The sequence below is a fragment of the Aotus nancymaae genome, unplaced genomic scaffold, assembly GCF_030222135.1.
Source record: "Aotus nancymaae isolate 86718 unplaced genomic scaffold, 86718_ANA_hifiasm-v0.15.2.pri h1tg000057l, whole genome shotgun sequence".
NCBI lineage: Eukaryota > Metazoa > Chordata > Mammalia > Primates > Aotidae > Aotus > Aotus nancymaae.
This window is the reverse complement of record NW_026988471.1, coordinates 6,649,808-6,668,456: the sequence shown is the minus strand read 5'-3', so window position 1 is coordinate 6,668,456 and position 18,649 is coordinate 6,649,808.

Below are 18,649 nucleotides of genomic sequence, written 5' to 3'. Positions count from 1 at the left end.
ATTTGCAGGCAATTTTGGAGAAACCAAGCAGAGAATGATAAACTATCAGCAAATCACAGAATGTGGTGGGGGCCAAAGAGCTGGTCTAGCCGTATCAGGAGAGTTCAGAGGATGGGAACATCAGTTACGACTGCTTTCTCAAGGAAGTAGAATTAGAACTTTTGGTCTTGAATGATGAATGGAATATATAAAGCATCCTTTTCTCTGGATGCAGACAGGAATTCTAAGATGCCCCTCAACACTCTGCCCTTTGGTTCTACACCCTGAATACTCTCCTGTCCTTGAGTGTAGAGGGAGATCTGATTCAAAAGAGTACCACTCCCATGACTGAGTTCTGTCATAAGGCAAAGGTGATGGGATTTTGCAAATGTAATTAAGGGCCCAAATTAGATGGGACCTTAATCAAATGGGAGATTGTACTGGGCAGGCAGGACACAATCAGGGAAAGCATTTCACAAAGGGACTGGTCCCTCCCTCAAGAGAGATGCTCCACTGCTGGCCTTGAAGAAGCAAGCAACCATGAGTTCTGCAGTCATGTGGAAACGAAGTCTGCCCACCACCTGCAGGAGCTTGGCAGCAGAGCTTTTCCCGTGAATCTTCTAAAGAAAAAGTGTCTTGGCTGACATTTTGAGCATAGTCTTATAAGACTCTGAGCAGAGAACCTGGCTAAGCTATGCCTGGCTTCCTGTCCCACAGAAATCATGAGATAATCAATGTGAATTGCTAAGTTTGTGATAATTTTTTATGTAGCAGTGGAAATCAAATACAACTATTCCACTAGATTCTCCAATTTATACCTGAAAACTTTCCTAGACCTACCATTTGGGGCTTCACAAGTCACTGTTCTCTATGGAATACTTTGCTGTCCCAGCTGTTCAGAGGCAGGTGGAAATGAGTTACCATCAGTCAAATTTTGTGAAGAGTAAGCACTCCCCACAAGCAGATGAGAAAGCTTCTAGCCCAGAGGAGACCCTACAGAACACAGCAGAGATTTTCCAGCATACCCAAGAATCACAAACTCCATCACTGTAAGGGACCGCCAAGCTCATGATCTGGTTCTCTCAGCTTGCCCCCAGAGGCTCTTGGTGGCACAGCTACCTCCTGCAAGAGATGGGAGAAGAACCCAAGTGTTCTGACACCCAGGCCCGTGTTCTTGACACTATCTCAACCTCCACTGTGTCAAGACAAGTCTCCATCCAATTAACTATGATCATTATAGTCTCAATTCCATAGCATCTTATTAAAGTTCAAAAGAGCAAGATGAGGCATTATCCAGTTTTCTCTGCCTTTATCGCAGAGGCAGTTTTTTTTTTCATGATAAATTAGTAATAACTCTCAGGTACATTTGGCAAGCCAAAGAAAAATGGATTTTTTACAATGCACTGAATAAACATATTCTGCTTGAATATCTCCTATACTTCACTGGCTTCAATACAGTAGAAGTTTATTGACGTATGTACTGCAAGCTATGTTTGAATGATTGCTTCATATATTATGCTATGCTACATTACATCGTGTTCCTTTTCTGCTTCCATAGCCCAAAGACTTATTGGAATCAGTTGTTTCAGACTCATAAAATAAACATGACTCGAAAAAAAAAAAAGATTACCATAGCAAGAATTTCACCAGTCTTTTGAAGCTGCATCCTTGATTATTTGTTGAAATTCATTTCATTTTTCTATCATTATCCCAGTGCATGTTAAGTCCTACCATCGAGTATAAATGTACAATCTGCTCAGCGAGGCAGCTTGTAATAAGCTAGCATGAAACAACATTTTCAGTGTTATGGTTTGTTGACTTTTTTTTTTCTTTAAGAAACTAACATCCATAAAGCAGAAAGTTTGTTTGGAAGTGTGAATTCTAAAATGAGCCTTTTCCTAAAGCAATTCCATCTAAGATTTAACTAAACTGTCTTGTCTTTATCAATAAACCATCTACATTCCACACAGTAGACATTTTTAACAGGAAGATTTATGAGATTGTTGAAGCAGCAGGGTTGGGGAGAAAATGCACAGAAATTGGAGGCCGGCATCACTGTCTGTGTGTCCTGTTTGCCCTTCCAGATCCTCCGTCTATCCCCTTCACTCTGCTGCACGCCAGAGGCCCATATGCATGGACTCCTTTGCCTTCTGCAAGAGATCAAGGGTGGGGCCAGGGTCGTATGTTCAGCTCTCCTGATGCAGATCACTGTAGGTGCTAACTTACTTCTAGAGTCACGACACTCTTTCTTCACAATGCCCTCTCTTGGTCTCCACTGCAGGGTGGTGACAGCTTCTCACTGCTGGTCCTGCTTCATCTTTGTTGTTTTTCCTAAACACTGCATGTCATTGTAAACAATGAGTTTTTTAAGCCTCCTCAATATCACATTTGAATGCCCCAGTTGTATTTTTTGCAGGGACCCATGATTGCAGAGTCATGGTACTTGGGTACGCCATGTACATTTCTTGTGCATGGAATCCTCCTTTTCCTTTTCTAAAACTAAGCAGAAAAGATTCCTGCTCAAATTGTTTCATGAGCTTATTAGTGTATAAAATGTGAAAATGCACAGTTGAATGACTTTACATACTTAAGATTTTCATTCAATCCATGTACATTGAAGGCTTTGTTTGTGCAAGACACTATAAAAAGTCACTATGCAAGGAAACAAAAATAAATTAGACATAACTCTGCAAACTGATAACTATAATGGAAGACTATGGTAAAAATCAAAGCTGAGACCAACTATTTGACATGCTAGTTTAGTGTAGCTAAAATTGGGGGAAGACGGGATGATGAAAGCTTCCAGGAGAAGATGTCATTTGAACTGGATATGAAAGGATGTATGATATTTGAAGCCAGGATGGACTTGCTCATCAAGGATGAGAGAGTCATGCACAGCAGCAGGAGATCTGACAAAGCCTGGCCATCATCTGACAGGCTCCAAGTATTCCATATGCTTTCTTATATGACAGATTTCAAAATAGGAACCACATTCCTAATGGGTCATTCCTGCAGCTCTGGCTCACAGGTTGTTTCTTCAAGCATGGCCTTGAGATCAGCAACAGCCACTTCACCTGGAAATTCATCAAGAAAGACAAATCATCTGCCTGCCTCTGACCTGAGGAACCAGAAACTCTAGGCATGGGTGGAGCCCACAGCCTTTGCTTAGCTTCAACCTACTCTTCCAAAGTGGGGATGCATCGTCCACCTGGCAAGACCATTGGGAGGATGGCATGAGATAATACTGCTGAAGTGTGAAAGCAAAAGACTGTTTCTCTCTAGTGAAGTTCTACTCACTGTTGAGGCTCCAGCGCATAGGGGCACATCCCGTGGGCATTCGCTCCAGCTGCCCAGGTGGGTTTCATTCCTGTATTACCCTCTGCTTCAGACTTACTGAGAGTCATTCTCCATAGCAGACCTTTCCTATTGCCTATTTGGGAGATTCCTTGATCATTGTCTGTCTCACTGATTAGATAATAGTCCCCATGATAGAAGACACCTGGCTTTTTTTAATCCATTGGATACTTAATGACTGTAGCATAGTGTATACTCAGTAAATAGTTCTTGAATGAATGCATGAGAAGTCCCTGAAAACAGTTACTGAACTCTTTGAACAATCATGCAAACAAAATCCAAAGAAATGTCACAAAATAGTTCCTAAGTCCTTAAACACAAACAACTCCAGACACCTAGAATGATCAAGGCAGTGTGCTACGTCTCCTTTCTCATGAGGTTTTTCACCAATAAATTGTGAAGGTGAGTGCCTCGGCCGTTAAATGCTGCCTCAGCCAGCCACTCTCTGCCATACCTTAACCACATTGCCCTGATCTTGATCCTTCTGTCTCTATCTCTGTGCACCTGGGGCATCTTGCAGGCTCTGACTTTAACTCTGATACCCTTGCACCTGTTCTGCCACCTGCCACTCCATTGGGTTACTGAGTCTCTGGTCCTGAATTGTGAGCCTGCCTTGACATGTATCTTTCTGTTTTATCCTCAGCTGCTATGGAGCATTTTCTCTCTCTCACTCATATGTGTGTATAATATATAAACATATATTTATATTTCATGTATGTAATGTCACTATATATAATGGCATATAAATATATATCAATAAAGATAGGCTATGTCCATGCTTCCTTTTTTTTTTCTTTTGATAGTGGAAAAGGTGTGACTTTTTGACTCTATTTCTGTCAATTAGCAATTATCAAAAGGCCTTTAAATGATTCAGCTATAACTGACTTGAAAATGCCAAACATGCTGCAGTCTGCTTTCCCAATTCTTGAGAAAATGGGGTGTGACAACAAACTGCTGGGACAGTTGTCCGCTGCCCATATCCTGCCATTTGGCAGCTGGACTTTGGTATTTCCCAGAAAAATGCCAACAGACATGGAGTCCGCAGAGGCGCTAGAACTCTTGCAGTGCTCAGCGCCCAACACAGTGCTTCTCAAGGTGTGGTGCCTGGACCAGCAGCGTAAGCCTCACCACGGAATCTTTCAGCAATACAGACTCTGGGACCCTATACCAGATCTACTGACACAGAAACTCTGGAGCTGGGCCTAGCAATACAATATTTGGCAAGATAAACTCTACCACTAGGAGTTTAAAAAATACATATACATTTGACAAAATCTCTAAATGATTCTGATGCATACTGATATGGTTTGGCTGTGTCCCCATTCAAATCTCAACTTGAATTGTATCTTCCAGAATTCCCATGTGTTGTGGGAGGGACCCAGGGGGAGGTAATTGAATCATGGGAGCTGGTCTTTGCTGTGCTGTTCCCGTGATAATGAATAAGTCTCATGAGATCTGATGGGTTTATCAGGGGTTTCCACTTTTGCTTCTTCGTTATTCTCCTTGCTGCTGCCACATAAGAAGTGCCTTTCACCGCCTGCCACGATTCTGACGCCTCTCCAGCCATGTGGAATTTTAAGTCCAATTAAACTTCTTTTTCTTCCCAGTCTTGGGTATGCCTTTATCAGCAGCATGAAAATGGACTAATACACATATTCAAGTATGAGAGCCACTGTTCTAGTGCAATATTTGACACTAATTGTGCACCAATGTTGTCTATGATTAAAGAGAAGCTTTCTGCACATCTATTTCATAAAGTAGCTATACTGGGATAAGAGACACACTGAAGCCAGGGTCATGGTTTTGAGCCAATTATGATATTGATTTCATGGCCAATCATCCACCCTATAGAGGCACCATATGGAATTCTGGGTTCATATTTATAAATAACATAAGGAATCAATGATCCTCAGGAGGGGTCACTGGGAGATTCTGTGGTGTCACAGGTGGCATCCAGTTTTCTTTATGGCTGTGTCAGTGTTTACTCCCCAGTGGGAGGGCTGCTTAGGAAAAGAGTCAGAACTTGAAGTCTACAGGATGCGGAGCCTTCCGCATATATGCCCACAGGTCCTCATGGACTCCCGTGACCCTGGGAGGTGGCAGAACAGTAGCAGTCATCTCTTACTCCATACTTCACTGACTTTCCTAACTGGTTGATATAAAAATGAAGGCAAATCTCAGGTTGCTATCAGAACCTCCACCATCTTCCCACCCCTACCATCACCAGGCTGACAGCTTCCAAACCAGCCTTGTTTTTGAAGAACTGTTGACTTCAGGGGTGTTTTTGTCCATTCTCTCATTGCTACAAAGAACTACCTAGACTGGGTAATTCACAAAGAAAAGAGGTTTAATTGACTCACAGTTCCACAGGCTGTACAGGAATCATGGCTGGGAGGCCTCAGGAAACTTACAATTATGGAAGAAGGTGAAGGGAGAGCAAACAGGTCTTACATGGTCACAGCAGGAGAAAGAGAGGGGTGGCGGTGGTGGTAGGGGATGTTACACACTTTAAACAACCAGATCTCTTGAGAACTCTATCATGAGACAGCACTAGGGGGATGGTGCTAAACCATTAGAAACCACCCCCATGATCCAATCACCTCCCACTCAGCCTTATCTCCAACACTCAGGATCACCATTCAACATGTGATTTGGGGGATAGCGACACAGAGAAAAACCAAGAGTCAAGCAGGAAAAAGCACATTTCCAACCAGCATCAGATTCCTGAGACCTCTAAACCTTCAAAAGTTAAGCACCACTGAACTGGAATAGAGATTCCATTGCCACCCATGAACACTCTTACCCCTTGAAAACAGCACCCAATGGGCAGGTGGACAGTACACATCAAGTGGGCCTGGATTCCAAATGGGGCTCTCCACTTAATAGTTGAATGAATATGAGCAATTTATTGAGCCTCCCTGAGGCGCAGTTTTCTCATCTGTAAAACAAAATTATATTCAACTCAGAGGGTATGTATTAGTGAGGGTTCTCCAGAGAGACAGAGCCAATAGGATACATAGAGAAAGGGACTCACGGGATATATGGAAAGGGATATACAGAAAGGGACTCACGGGAACCGGCTTACAAGCTTATGGAGAACCAAGGTAGCTGGCAATGTGGCTCAGTCCATGTCCAAAAGCCTCAGAACCAATGAAGCTGATGGTGTAACTTTCAGTCAGGACACAGATCCACTGGGGGCAGGAGGGAAACCACGGCACTGTTGCAGGTCCTAGAGACCAAAGGCCAGAGAGCTTGGACTTCTGATGCCCAATAGCAGGAGAAAAAAGTGTGTTCCAGCTCCAGAAGAGAGAGAGAGAATTAGCCTTTCCTCTGCTGTTTTGATCTGTCCAGGCCTCAGCTGATCCGAGGTCCACCCACCTGGGGTGAGTGTAGATCTTCCCTCATCCACTGATTCTAATTTCAATCACTCCTGGAAATGCCCTCATGGACACACCCAGAAATAATGCTCCCCCAGCTATCTGGCATCCCTTAGTCCAGTGAAATGCACACCTAAAACTGATCATCACAGAGTGAGTGTGAAGAAAGCACGATAGAAAGGGCCTAAGAAAAATGTTGCCATCCTCATAGGAGCTCAATGTTTTCTTCCTCTCCTTGAAACTTTGGCTACCAGGATACCAAGGAGGTACAAATTCAAATCATTTCCAAATATATTCTCACATGCTGATAGTGTCTGGCCCTCAAAATCACTCACCCATTTGTTCATTTATCTACCTGTTCATCACCTGCCACCCTCTATGCTATCAGCCACCTCAAAAGTGTGGGCCAGCCTCTGCCATGTGCATGAAAGGCCTGCGGGACAGAGGCATGTGGGAAAGGCTCCTCTCCCACTCCCACACCTCCTTCCCTTAATAGCTCATACCTCCACCTTCCACCCCTGATACAGAGAATTTATCTTACCTATTTCTGTACTCAGCCATTTAGATCTCTAATGAAGATGGATTATAATAAATGTTTAAAGACATGTATTGTGTACCTATTCATTCCCTACCAGAATCCAATAGTCTCTCTCTCTCTCTCTCCATACTTCTTTGTCTCCTTTATCTTTCTCTGGCTTCCCCCCTCTCCCACCTCACTCTTTCTTTCTCTCTCCCCTCTCTCTACTTCTCTCTCCTCCATCTCTGTCTCCCTCGACTGCTGTCCATCACTCGGCTTCTCTCTCTCTCTCTCTCTTTCTCTTCCTTGCTCCACCTGCCCCACAGCATTTAATAGAGTGCTCTGGATCTAGCAGTCCCTCAATTTCTGTGGTTATAACGTGGCTTAGAAAACCAAGAAATGAGGGTGTCCTCCTGGCCTGAAGAAAAAGGTTGGAAAGTGGAAGTGTGAAGTGTGAAGTCCCTCAAGTTGGCTGTTCCTTTTTTCTATGCATTGTTTGCAATTATTGTTTATAGTCCATTTATAAAAAAATCTACCTATTGCATAGCTTCAACTTTATCTTAAGTCCAAAGTGCTGCATTTAAAGAAAAAACACATGCATATTTAAAGCAAATGCTTAGAGATGGATCCAGAAGTTGCAAAGATTATTTACATCAAACCCTGAAGTTGGAACAGTTTCAAGAAACCCCAAACGCCTGCAGTTTCTCCCTCCCGCATGTTCATTAAAGTCCTGAAATGGAGTATAGTCACAGAGCTTGGTTAATTTAATAAGTGCTTATTTGACCACTAAATAAAAGACTGATAATAACAGGTAGTTTGGGGTGGTGGTGGACTTGGTGGCATTTGCTTGAAACAAACAAATGTAAACCTTTATGGAGTGGAAACAGAGTTCACGCCGGTGCCTTTCAGGACAATATTTCTGGTGGTAAGTTTCCCCAGGGAAGAAACTTTAGGGCACAGCCACATTTCTGCTTTATCTGCTGAAAGCGGTCACCTTATGTCCACAAGTTTTTTTTCTCCTGAGGTTGGGCACAGCAGATGCTGGATAAATCAAGACAAACCCCACGTTTTACACCCCTCAACTCCCACCCAATGTGCCAGCCCAGCAGAAACATGTGCAGTTTCCGAATAGCACCATGAATTTGCACATATGGTTTTGACGTCCTAGCATATTTTTGTCTCCTTTATTTGACTATCTCTTACTTGGTTTTTAGGATCTGGTGGAGAAGCCCTTCCCTTCAGGAAGCCTTCCGGCACCACGCCCACCCCAGCCGCAGGCTCCAGCACCTCTCATAGCTGCTGTCACGCTCCCCTGTGTCTTGCTTGCTTTTGTGTCCATCCAACAGGGAACTCCATGAGGCCAGAGAATGTCTCCCAGCATGATATCTCTGGGATTTTTTAAATTTGTAATTGATATAAAATACACAAAATGTAAAATGGATCATCTTAATGATTGTCAAGTGTACAGTTCAGTAGTGGTAAGTGTGTTCAGGTTGTTGAGTAGCCAATCCCCAGAATCTTTTTTAATTTTTCAAAATCGAAACTCTGCACCCATGAAACGACATCTCTCCATTTCCCCGATCCTCCAGTGCCTGGACACCATCATCCTATTTTTTTTTATCTCTAGGTACCTCATATAAGTGGAATCTTACCGTGTTGGTCTTTCGGTGACTGGCTTATTTCACTTAGTCATGCCTTCAAGTCTCATCTGTGTTGTGGCATGCATCAGAATGTTCTTCCCTTTTAAGACTGAATGTCGATTCTATGTATATATCACATTTTGTTTTTTCATTTGTGAGTCAGTGGACATTTTTTGGCTATTATAAATGATGCTGTAATGAACATGGGTGTACAAGTACCTATTCAAAATCCTTATTTCAATACTTTTGGATATGTCTGCAGAAGTGGAATCGCTGGATTCTGTTTTTAATGTTTTGAGGAACCACCGCACTGTTTTCTGTAGAGGCTGCAGCATTTTAGATTCCCACCAACAGCACACAAGCATTCCTATTTCTCCCTGTTCTTGTCAACACTCATTACTTTCTTTCTTTCTCTCTTTTTCTAATAGTAGCTGAGCTAATGGGCGTGAGGTGATATCTCTGGCAAATTTTTCATGAATGATCAACATGGATCAGAAAAGATGGATTTCAAATTTACTTCTGATGATATTGAATCGGCTATTTTCAGCATGGATCGGAGGAAACCAAAATGTGTGCCCCAAAACAGTTTCTCATTATCTTTAGTGGTTTTCAGACTTGGTGCTCACATTTGAGAGATCCATGTAGCCTCAAATTCTGAGGAACTTAGGTGACATATGAGACCTGCTCTTCTGATTATTGCAATAGCAAGACATGAGACCAGGGACAGCTCAGCTGCCCCACAGAGGGCTCTGCCAATCTGCCCTGTCTCCTGACATTCATCTCATCTTGGTGCTTTGTGTGAGGGTCCCTGGCCACTGTGATTTCATAAAGTGAGTGGACCTAGCTAAAAAGTGAAAGTAGGATCAGGCCAGAGCAGTCAGAATTCACAATTCCCTCCACTTATCCTAAAAGTATCTTCCCTCACTATTGCATCTGCCTCCAAAACTACTGCCCAAACTCCTTCCTTCTCCATAATTTTTCTGGATAATTGCCATGAGCAAACACTAGTTGAGTTTATTATGGACATAGCAATGCTTCAATAACTTTGCATATATTAATATACTCATTGTTTGCAAGAATATACGAAATAGGTTTTCATCAGCATCATCATCACCGTTGTTTTATAACCCAGAGAAACTATGTAACGTGCTCAAGATCATAGTGAAAAGTTGGCAAAGCCAAAATTCAAACCCAGGCAGCGTGGATTGAGAGTTGGCCATCTTAATCCCAACACTGCTGATAAAATACACTATTTCACTCATATCTTTCTCTTCTTTACCAAAATTATGAAAAGAATAGTTTTTATTCGCTTCTTTCATTTCTTCCCTTCCGTTTACTCTTTATGCCATCACATACAGCCACAGCCTCCACTCCAGCTCTGTGTCTCCCATGATCCCCTGGGCCCCATCCGCCAGCCCTGGGCATCACCACCCTCCTTTCTGACAGTTAGCTCACACTCAACGCACCAGAAGTTGAAAGGTGGGAAATTTGGGGGAAATTTTTCCCTAAACCTGCTGCTTGTTGTCCCCTCTCTCTAAGCAGGGTGACTGTGTCCATGCACTCACCCCAGCCAGACATCTGAGCCTTATCCTCTCCCACCCCATTTTGATGATGTCATGACTAAGACTAATGAATTTTAAGTTAGCAAATGTAACTATCATCACCTTCCCGTTTTAGTTTTTCACTCTTTTTCTCTCCACTTTAGAGCAGATTGAAATTTAGCAGCATGTTGAAGGCAGCCATGAACCAGCTCTGTCTGCCCCACTATTTTTCAGGAAACACAGGCATTAATCCAGACCTGGGATCGCCATCCTGTGAGAACACACAAAGGAAGACCTTTAATGAGGATGCACCCTCTTCCAGAGGTGCCTCTAAAGGGCAGACCATGGCAGCCTCACCTTTCTGACTTTGAACTGGGTCCCTCTACTTGAAGGCAGTGCAATGGAATAGAGACAGCACCTCCCTGGGCAGCAGGAGAGCTGATGCCATGACCAGCTGCCTACCTGATGCCCCTAATCTTCAGTTCCCTTCTCTGTGAATTGTTGGCATTAACCCTCCTGAATGCTGCACCACAGTCTGCAGCTAAGCACTTTGTGAATTTCAGGGAGTACTCAGGGGTGAGGGGGTCCTTTCTCCTTAACAGAATCTGCAGACTGTGGTCACAGTTTCCTAGCAACCGTCTCCATCAGGTGGGAGTCACAAGAACACACATATCAGGCGGAAGAGTGGATTTTCCTTTCTCGTTTTTCTTATGGTTGGTCTTAATAAAGAGGAAAAGCAAAGAACACATGGGAGGTTGCCTGAGCTATTTCCTCTGCTGATGAAGACATGTGCCTTCCTGTGTCCGCAATGTCCGCTTATGCACTTCCTGGGACAAGTAGATTAAGGAGTAGAAGACATGGGCATTCCGGGCCCTGGGGTCACCCTGCAGGCTACGCCTTCAGACCCTGTTTTCCATTCCTCTTGAGTCCACTAGTCCCAATTCTACTCAAAGCTGTTTGGGTCACCTCAGATTAAGTCACTGCTATAAATAAAATTTTGTCTCCCCTAAATTCCTATGTTGATGCCCTAACCCCCAATGTGATGGTAGTTAGAGACAGGGCTTTGGGAGGATCATTAGGTTTAGGTGGGGTCATGAGGGTAGGGCTCTCATCATGGGATTAGTGCCCTTGTAAGAAAAAGCTCTCTCTCTCAGTCTCTTTCTCTTTCTCTCTCTCTCTTTCTCTGCATATGCAAAGGCCATGTGAACACACACAATATGATGTCTGTTTACAAGACAGGAAGAGATGCTTCACCAGAGCCTGAACATGCTGGCACCATGATCTTGGACTTCCAGTCTCCAGAACTGTGAGATAATACATTTCTGTTGCTTAAGCCAACAGAAGTGTAGAATTTTACTATGGCAGCCCTAGCTGACTGAGACAGTCACCATTCTCTGTGAAACTAGATGCTGCCAATGTGAAAGTCCATGCATTTTCCTGAGAAGTTTCCACATGTGCATGTTGAGCTCCTGAGAACAGACCCTGTCTTATATGTGGCTCCAGTCACAGGCATCTCTGAGCACCTGCTCTCTGTTAGCCACTGTGCTAGAGGGTACTGAGATGAATCCTGCCTCATGGAATTCAGAGGAGATAGCTTGTATTCTAAGAACTAGAACGATATACAGAATCCCAGGCAACCTCCATTGTATATGGTATGAAGGGCCTGACTCTTAGAACTTCTTTATCAGGTTTGCTTTATTGTTTGAGCTACAATCTAGAATACCAGTATAAAAAGTTAAAAAAAAAAAAAAGAATTTAGGGGGATAGAGTTTGCCCAGGAGATAGAGGACACAGTTCCCAAGACCTCTCTTACTTCTGACATCAACTTCAAGGTTGTAGGGGAGGATCCATAAACTACCCTCAGTTTTGAAAATTTACTAGCAGGGCTCACAAAACAGTTACAGCCATAGCTATGGTTTATTGCAGGGAAAGGATACAGATTAAAGTCAGCCAGAGGAAGACATGCTTAGAGCAGAGTCTGAGAGGGTTTCAAACAGAAGCTTCCATGGCCCTCTCCCCTTGAAGTGGTTCACCTGACCCTCCTGGCATCAATGTGTGGTGACAGGCAAGGAGTGCTGTCAGCCAGGAAAGCTCCCGAGTGTCTCTTCGGTCTTCCTGGAGCTCTGGTCTTTAGGATTCAATGAACCACTTGAGGTGGTGATTGTTTTGTCCCTGAATCACTGGATCTGGATGACTCTTATCAAAATGGATGAAGGGGAGAGTAGGGGGTTGGGGAGTTCCTGCTGGAGGCAGGAACAAATTGCCTTTTAAAACTCACCCCCAGCCTGAATCAAGAAAAATTATTTTCAGGCATGTATCTATGCTAGGCTGTAGGGTAAATTAAATAGGCTAGATAAAGAACAATTATTTCTTAGAAGTCAAGTATTCATGAAGTAGGCATAAAATAAAACTATTCAATGAAGTGCTTTGGATATATAGTAAAAAAAAATATATAAAAATATTTCGAATCTAAGAAAGTCAAGACGGTATGTGATTCAGAAGATGGTCTGCGTGTGACGATAGTCACCGAAGTATCCAGTGTGTTGGATCCTTTCACCATCCGCTGAAAGAAGGTTGGGACCTTTCATGTCGATTCTGAAGACCTCTTTGATCTGGCCTTGCCCTACTTTCCTTGGGGACTGAAAGCTTTCTCTCACCTCCTTTGCCTTTGCACATGGTTTTTGACTATCTGAAAGGAAACGTCAGCAAATACCACCACTACCAAAGTCTTTTCTCCTTACGAGTGTCATGTCTTCCCCAGCACTGGCTCAAGCCTCACCCCATGTAGAAAGCCGCCCCTCACTCCTCTAGGTAGTCTCGGGATATTTACTTTCACAGGTGTTCTTCACCTACCTTCCCCAGTCTCCACAGAACCACCACCACTACCACGGGCAGCTCCAATGTCGTAGCTTTCATGAAGCCTCTGCAGTGTCCCCAGACGGCACCCCTGCTGCACTTCACCCCTCTTGAGAGAGGTGTCCATATTCCCACATGTAGGAGAGTTTATATAGCGGCTTATAGTCACTCCACTGCCAGACTGCAATCCTTGAGAATAAATACAGATGCTTGATTCATTGCTGCATGCCTACAATGACCAGCATCTAATAAAAAAACCAGCATGGATAGAGAAAAGGATAGAGCAACTCTGGAAGACTATATGCTGAGTAAGCATGTTTTGGGTGAACCATGTAATTTTATTAATGAGGATACGTTTCACCATTATTTACGTAGAAGCTATTGTGCTCTGCTTGTACTCTCATTGCATTCATTTCCCAAGGCCTGCCATAACAAACTACTACATCCTGTGTGGCATTAAACAGCAGGAGTGACTCCTCTCATAGCCTTGGAGGCTAGAAGTTAAGTCAGGGCGCTGGCAGGGCCATATTCCCTCTGAAGTCTCTAAGGCAATCTCCTCCCTTATCTCTTGCAGCTTCTGGTAGCCCCAGGCTTCCCTTGGCTTGTGACGCACGACTCCAGTCTCAGCCTCCACTGCCACGTAGCTGTCTTCACGTAGTCTTCCCTCTGTGGCCACCTGCCTTCACACTTTCTTCTTCTTCTAAAGACACTTGTTCTATTGGATTAGGAGTCCATCTCACTCCAGGGTGACTTCATTTTAACTTGACTAATTACATCTGTAACACGACTCAAGTTTCCAAATAAGGTTGTATTTTGAGTTTCGGGGGTTAGGACTTCCACATGTATTTTTGGAAGACACGATGTAGCCCATCACACTGGCTTCACCCTGGCATGCACAGGGTGATTTGTACTTGCTTGCAGTGTCTACGTAACTTGAAGCCTTAATTCATTAAGATTAGTGTGATTTTATTTTGTTACTTTCTTTTCATCCACTCATTTTCCTGTGTCACTTTAAAATATATATATTTTAAAGTTGAGATGGCAGCCAGAGCTGTGGGCAGAGCCTGATTCTGATGGCCCCCTGGCCCTTCAGATGGGCAGTTTCTCAGTGGCAATGACAAGAAACCCAGGCAGCCGCACGCACACACATGCCACATGGCTTTGCAAACGAGCGGTAGAGGCAGGAATATCTTCAAAGCATATGGAAAGCAGGGAGATGAGGAGGTGCGCTGGAGCCAGGACAGTGACGAGCTTCGCAGGGCTCTGGCGTGCAGGGGAGGGGACAAAAATAACCAGCAAATCCCTTCTCTGCGGAGAACCACCAGTGAAGAGGATCGACAGACAAGTGACGGGAGGAAGCAGGACGTGGATCTGGGCTTGCAAACCGGACAGGTTGTGGCTCCAGATGGCAAAAAAGGAAGAAAAGGAACCATGAGCAACAACAACAGTTTTATTCAGTTTGAACATTTACAAAGTTTTCTTTAATTATTACTCCCTTCTGGGACTCCAGCTGCACAAAGAGTTGAGGGCAGACGCACCAGGGAGGCCGGCTAAGCCAGGAGCTGGCGGCACGGCGTCTACTGAGCCCGGCCAGCTCGGGACAAGAGTGGGCAGGAAGCTCTTGATTGTGTTTTCCAAGGGACTCAGGTGACAGGCTGTCAGAACGTGTGGCTTGGGTTTCTCTCCCTCAAGGTACGAGTGCTTTGAGCTGTGCTGAGCAGACAGCTGGGCTGGGAGTGGTGTGTCTCACTCCTGGTCAGTCACTGCCCCTGGGGGCAGCTGCGTGAACGGCTGCCTGGCAGGATTTTCCAGGCCTCTGGCAAAGAGCCAGAATATACACAGTGCAGAAGAGGCCAGGCACGCTGGATGAGAGTGTGGAGAAAGCAGGAGTGGCTATTTTCAAAATATTCCTCTGCAAAGACAGAAACGCCCAGGGAAATGTCCGTTTCCTCACCTGCAGTTGAGTGTGTGTGTGTGTTTGAAAGGAAGGACTGCATCCTGCCAGAAGCAGAGGGGGTGGAGGCTATGGAATGTAGCCTGAGCCTTGCTTATCTGTGCTTGGAGCCCAGGACAGACACTGGTGCTCTAGAGCCTGGGTCTTCTCTTGCCCTGCAATTTCCAGTCCTCTGGGGAGAGAAGTCTGAGGTACAAACATGCAGAGGGCAAGGCTGCTATCCGTATGCACGGAAAGCACATTTACCATCACCCAAAAAGTGCATCTCCAGACAGGTCTGGGTCTCTCTTTCTTCAGTTGAGACCATGGCAAGTCATGTTCACAGGCGTGGATGTCAACAGACTCTAACCCAAGCACAAGAGTCCCTCTTTTCCTCCCAGCTCTCCTGTCACCCTGCATGATTTCTGAAGGAACGGAAACTTGCCAGCTTTGTCTCTGCAGACGAGGGCATCCTCACGCCTTCGGGTGATTCCTACACTAGCCATTTGGTAAATGGATCACAAACACAACTTCCTCTCATGTTGTTTTCCTTAAGGGGTTAGAGAGTCAGTTTAAACAGCACAACACAGGTAACAACAAACTTTCTAGATCCATTTTACTTTAAATAATAAAATATGATTATTATTTTTACTGAATCTGGGGGAGCCCATAGCTGTAAGGACAGTGTGGACCTGTAGAAATGTAACTGAGCTGGGTATCAGGGGATTTAGGTTTAAATTCCTGTTCTCCTATGGGGTGACGGCGGAACCATGTTCAATAGCTTGCCCCTTCGGTGCCTCTGTCTCCTCAATTTTAACATGAAATACCAAGCACAGAGTTGCTTTGATGGCCAAATAAATGCACAGATGGAAAATAAAAATCTTTGACTTGATTAAAATGTTGTGCCACGTGCAGTATACATGTGCGACATTTCTTGGTACACATCTGTGTGCATTCCTCTGCAAGGCTGCACATCTTTGCTGCATAACCTTTCTCTATGATATGAAATTCTTCTAGACTCCAAATAATTACACCTTGATTGAATGGAGTGTTTTTATTTGAGAGATCAAAATCTTCAATGCCTTAATGAAATTATTTTCTATGTCCTTAGAGAATATTTCTCTTTCTTCTATGCACCCCCCACTGCATATACAGGTGTCATGGACTCTGAGCTCCTTGAAGATATGGCCCAGTCTTAGCATGATCTGTACCCTCATTTCCCAGAACAGGGCTGGATACAGTAAGAAGCTCATGATTATTTGTTACAGCAAACACAATGAGACCCAGGCACCCTAGGTGTGAACTCAACAAGCCTGTGGAAGTGAAGTTGATGCCATCAGTCACCAAATAACCTCTAAGAAACAGAGTACAAAGTCGGCATAGCAGCCTCCAAGGGCAGGGCCTGGTTCCCACAAATCTCAAGGCCAGGGTGGTAGAGTGATCAGTTGTGGGTAGAAGTCATCCAGGTGGTGGAGTGGGAGCCTGGAGGAGAGGCAGGGTGCCCTGCCAGATGGGTCTTTGACTGAAAGCCATTGCTGATTCTGATGACAGTTTTTGGTGATTTGGGATAAATCTCTTGGTTCATCACGGAAGATATTCCACGTGAAGAGAATAGCCAGAAAAAAATTGAGAATGATCATTTCTGATTACAACCTAAGGAAGCCACTTTGCAGGAGTAAAAAGTGCTGGAGGTAAAGAAGTATGTCAGCTTCCAGCAGCATCTTCTCCACTGATAGGGAAGAACACTTGAGGCTCAGCTTGTGAAATGATGTGAGTCTTCAGAGGTTGTACACTTCCCTAATGAGAACACTCCAAAACCACCACTTCAGTAGTGGCTCATTCTCTCTTTCAGCTAAAAGAAAATCATTGAGATGTCAAAAAAGGCAGTGTAAGGGGCAAAAACATTTTGAATGTTATCATATTAAAAGCTGCAGCAGATTCTGGGAACAACAGGAAAAGCCTCATGTGCAAAATGCAGAGACCCAAGCCCTGAATGCTTCAACCAACTCCAGTTTCATAGAGAAAATGGAGAAATGCTCCCTCCAAGGCCAGCTTCAATGAACCTGAAATTGAACGAGATACATATGCTGGCTGCCTTGGATGGCAGCTAGGACCACTCCCTTTATTCCAGGGCAACTAGAGTGTAATCTGGAGGCCCAGATGTCTCTAGTCTCTGACACACTCTGGAGCCTCAAGCCCTGTTGACCACTGGTCTCTGTGTTGGACTTCTTTTATCTCTTCCCTTGGTGTGTGGGCACAGCAGGGCTGTTTAGAAAGCCCTTTCAAGACTATGTTAAGGAAACCGAAATACCGTCATATTACAGTCTCCCAAAATGGTGAATGTGTTCTACAGACCAACATGTGGGTGATGTGGATGCTTCACTATCAGCCATAGACTGGTGGAAGGTTAGAGCTTCTTGTCCTCACTTTGCACAATGGGCAGCAGAGGTCTTGAAGGGAGGGACACACCAGGGTCACACAGGGAATGGGAGGCAAGGCAGGGACTCAAGACCTGGCTTACGGCTCTCAACCCAGTGACTTCAGCACCAGATGGTTGCCAGGCACTGAGCATGGTGAGTTCACTGGCAATGAAACAGCATCCCAGGAAAGGCTTCCAAGTATTATAACTAATTAAAGTTTCACATGAAGTTGAGTGGTTGGCATTGAACAGCTCATGCTTTTGACATTTGTCCAGATTAAAAATAATCCACAATTCATTGTATCAGAGATCTTCCAGGTGCCCTCAGTTCTCAGAATTGATTCCAGCCTTGGTCTCCCTTTTGCTAAACTAGCACTGTTTTGGCCCAAAGTGAAACTCGGCAAATAAGGCAATTGGCACAGATTGGAATTGCAAGGCAGTTTTTCTCTTGGATTCTTTCTTTTCCTGCCACCTTCTCTTCCTCTCTTCTTTCCCTGTGTTTCTTTCCTTCAGTTTGTTATGATCAGAGGGACTGAGACTCTTCAGAAATTCAGAGTTCTGTCAAGTGGAAATACAGGTGTGAACACAAGACTCATTCATTAATGCAGTTTGGCATTCAGAGGACCTGTTATTCTTTTATTCTTCAAGTTAGTAAACAGGTACTGAGAACTACCTCTGCATAAACTGTTGCTCTAAGAACCAGCGATACGAAAGGGAGTAGGGCTTTGCTTAGGCTAGCCTCTAGAAAATAGAGTCTGAGGTAACATTTACATACCATTTCAATCCCGGAGAAGCCAGAATGAAGCAACAGGGCATTGATAAGAGAAGAAGGGCAAATACAAGGTGGGCATTACCCAGCTGGCCACTGCTTCCCAAAGACTCAGCATGGTTTCGGGCATCCCACAGGACATATCTGGGCAAAATGGACAGTGACACCACACCTGGGAGGCACTCAACCCAAAGAATAGAGAAAGGTGAACCTCCGGGCTCTCCCCAGGCTTTTGGGCTCCGTGAGTCACAGTACATCTTTCAG